Below are 4,224 nucleotides of genomic sequence, written 5' to 3'. Positions count from 1 at the left end.
AACACTTACACTGTTTTTACCACAGTAACCATAGTTTTACTGTGGTATTTGTTGTTAAAGCATGGTAACCACAACACTTACAATGCTTTTACCACAGTAACCATAGTTTTACAGTGGTATCTGTTGTTAAAGCACGATAACCACAACACTTGCTAATCTATTAAAGTTACCACAGTAGTAGTACCCATATTTGTACTGTGGTATTTGTTGTTAAAGCTCAATAAAAAACTATTTCATGGTTTTACCTCAGTAACCATAGTTTTGCTGTGGTATTTTGTTGTTAAAGCACGGTAAACACAATACTTTCCATGGTTTCACCACAGTAAGCATAATTTTACTTTTGTATTTGTAGTTAAAGCACAGTAACCATGACACGTACCATGGTTTTACCTCAGTAACTGTACTTTTACTGTGTTCTATTAGTAGTTAAAGCACTGCATACCATGGTTCTACCACAATAACCCCAACACTTGCCATGCCTTTAATGTTTTTTTTTTTTTTTTGTAATTCAATATTTATGTTATTGTAATTTAATATTTTTCTGTCTTGCAGTGCCTTCAGATCACCTGCTCCTCCATCTCCAACAACAACCTTAAATCCAACAGTTATTTTAAGAAGCCATCTCTTGCAAAAGCTAACTTACTATCTGTCTGTCTATCTTTCTGTCTGTCTGTCTTTCTCTGTCTCTCAGCTTTTTTCTGAACTGTATTTTGTAATTCATCTACACATATCTTGGCATATTTTTAAAACTCAAAATCTAATTTTGACTAGTTATGTCAGAAAGCTGCTAGTATTAACAGGGAACATGAACTTCAAAGCTCCCAATGCTGATCTTGAAGAAGCTGCAATGGAGGATAAACAAGTCCTTTAAAGGTTCAGCCCTTCACAGGTGAAGGTGAACACATTTAGCTTTAACAGATTTGTTTTTAAGGAATGTATCTTTATTATGTTATGTGTTATTAACTTTCCTTAAAGTCCTTCCTCTTATATATATTGGTCACAGATCATTTTTAACACTGCCTCAACATGTATATATTTCTCTTTGTTTCAGCTGAAAAGGAAGTGATGTCAAGGGCTTGTTTAACCTGTCTTGTTCGTGGAGTGGGATGAATTTGGCGGTTTATGGAGAAGACTGAAGAAAAGAAAAAAAGCTGCAACGGTAAATATTTCCAGTGGTATGTCTGTTTTTGTCGTAACCCTTGATTGAACATCACTGCATTCACATTTCGCACAGCATTGGAGGTTTCTAAAACTTTACATATCACACTGCTCCATCAGTAAGATGGGGATGTCATGTCGACGTAGTAGTAGTTCACACAGATTGTTTATATATGTAAGTACGCACTACACCTTACGTCTTTTGCAATGTCTCGTGCATGACATAACATTATAAAAAGTCGGGGCTCAAGTTAAAATCAGTTCTACTTCTTATCTCGAGACCTTGCGGGTTATTTTCCCATTCCACTGCCCGCGACTCGCGTTTTTCAAAGCAAACACGCTTTCTGTGTGAAAAAGGCCATGATTCATTGTCTCGCTATCACCAGAACAATCTCAATTTAAGATTGAACATTGGTCTGGGGAGTCTGCTCAGTATTTTCTACTGCACAAGAGGCATGATCAATGGGCCTAATTCAAATGACTTTGTTTGCAATTGATAGTCCATCAAACAATCAGACCACAAGAGGCGTGAGCAATAAGCATCGACCTATCGCTTCTCTATCCGTCATCGTGTTAAATCCACCAATAGCCCACCTGGTGGATAAGCCAGTCTGTGATTGGTTTCCGCAAAAGTGTGTAACAGCGCAGTAGAAATGAATGTGCAGGTTTCCAGACTGAGCTGCAGGGTGAAATCAAATCGCTGGCAGATCGGGCTGGGTTTATCCAGTCTACATACTTCATACAATTTACCAAGTCAGCAAATTCATAAGATATTGGACAAGCAAACTTGTACAAAATTCTATGGCTTTATTCCTGCTGCTGTCATTGGCTATTCTCTCAAGTCTCGTGCCGATTGTGCCCCTTGTAAGTAGTCAGACAGTTTATATCAGACATTTTATATTAAGTCCATTTTATTCTATATTAACCTTTACAAATGGGAAATGTTTCTTCCGTTCCAACAGTACATGATATCTACACACACTTCATAGTCTGCCTTTTTTCTCAAAGTTTTTTTTTATTGAACTCATCTGTTTAAGAAGCAAGAGTCTAGAAATAATAGTTTAACATGTCACATGACACATCAGATCATTTAAGTTTGTTCACACAAAGACCAATAACTATAATGATAACTATTTTAACATCAACACCAACGGACAATACATTTCTGTTTATTATAAGCACGTGCTGTGGTTATGTTGTCTGCCATTTTAAGTGATCTAATTAGCTGTCAAAGTTTTTATTTTTCATCAGCTGGAAAAATATTTTTAAATGATTCCAACGATATTGTTCCTCTGTGTCATTAAATGCTATATAGCTGCTGTGTGGACTTGTTCCTTGGTGTAAAAAGGCCTTTAAACTGCTTACAGCAATCCAAACCAGTCCTGTTGGGGATGAAGAATGAACATGGCCATCTTGTGCCCGAAGAGAAAAGACAGAATGACGAAAAGGTCCACATTTCCATTGGTATGTCTGTATTCAAGCAATGCAATTATATGTAGTACAGCATTTTATGTTGATCTCTCAAAGGACTGTTCAAGTCAGCAGTTATCATTTTTCACTTATAAATCTTTTTTATAGAATGAGCAAATCAGCTGTGCCATTATCTTTGTAATTTGGGCAGGAAATTACTTAATATTGTGAGACACCTGTTATTCACAGTCACAAGTTATTCACCAAAACTCTCTTTCTAGAGTTATTATTGACTTATTATTTTCTCTGATTGTTTGAAGGAGGATAAAGAAGCCAGATGATAAAGAAATATGCATTTTGTACATATGTACTAAAGAGTTTTCAATAGATTACTGATTTGTTATGACTGCTTGTATTATGTTCTCATTTTCTACTTGTACAGAAATAGTACATCAAGAAGTAGAGGAGCTGCTACCTGGCATTGAACACACACAATGGTCAGGTCAGTCTTTACACAGTTGGTCAGTTTGTATGGCCCAGACTAAAGAGAAGCGGCTTTGAGGCCAGATATGGTGTAGTCTTTGTTGACGGGGGGAATCTGTAGGCACCAAGTCATCAGTTAAATCATCAGTTAGAGACAGATGTGAAAGAATTATTTTGGCCCATACCTCCAACAACCTCCTCTATATATATATATATATATATATATATATATATATATATATATATATATATATATATATATATATATATATATATATATATATATATATATATATATATATATATATATATATATATATATATATATATATATATGTATGTATATGTGTGTGTGTATATATTGTATATATATATATATGTGTGTGTGTATATATTGTGTATATATATATATATGTGTGTGTGTGTATATATTGTATATATATATATATATATATGTGTGTGTGTATATATATTGTGTGTATATATATATATATATATATATATATATATATATATATGTGTGTGTATATATATTGTGTGTGTATATATATATATATATATATATATATATATATATATATATATATATATATATATATATATATATATATATATATATATATATGTGTGTATATATATATTGTGTATATATATATATATATATATATATATATATATATATATATATATATATATATATATATATATATATATATATATATATAAAATGTGTATAAATAATACAATATATTGTTTATTTATTTACCACCTCCTAAATACATGTTTTCTTATGTTAGGTCTTCATCCCCTGGTTGAGAAAAAGCTACACTGCATCAGTAGAGCTGAGGAACTATTTGAGCTCTGTGTTCATATCTCCAGTGATCAGTGACCACACATGGCCCATCTACACTGATGCTGTGCTAAAGAAGGCTCATCAGTGCCTTCAGAAAGCTCTGCAGAGATTGGTACGAACTGCACAGAACATTGTTGGAGGTGAGCTTCCCTCCTTCCAGGACAGCTACACCAGGTGGTTTGTGAGGAAAGCACAGAGGATCATCAGACTCCAGCCACCCGAGCCATGGCCTGCTCTCACCATCACCATCAGGCAGACGTTCTTGCAGAACCTGCACCAGCAGACTGCGAGTTCTCTTCACAGGCAATCGGACTACTGAA

The 4,224-nt window shown here is 34.1% G+C and overlaps 1 long non-coding RNA gene across 1 annotated transcript; it reads left to right on the top strand.

Annotated features, from left to right (window-relative positions):
* Window positions 1-969: 969 nt before the first annotated feature.
* LOC137068546 (uncharacterized) lies at window positions 970-3,953 on the top strand. Its single transcript, XR_010904256.1, has 4 exons — window positions 970-1,159; window positions 2,526-2,622; window positions 3,011-3,070; window positions 3,849-3,953. It is a non-coding gene; the product is annotated as an uncharacterized lncRNA (long non-coding RNA).
* Window positions 3,954-4,224: the final 271 nt, after the last annotated feature.

This window comes from Pseudorasbora parva, unplaced genomic scaffold (genome assembly GCF_024679245.1).
Source record: "Pseudorasbora parva isolate DD20220531a unplaced genomic scaffold, ASM2467924v1 scaffold_88, whole genome shotgun sequence".
Lineage (NCBI taxonomy): Eukaryota > Metazoa > Chordata > Actinopteri > Cypriniformes > Gobionidae > Pseudorasbora > Pseudorasbora parva.
The sequence above is the reverse complement of the archived record's forward strand: the minus strand, read 5'-3'. Positions and strand labels throughout refer to the sequence as shown.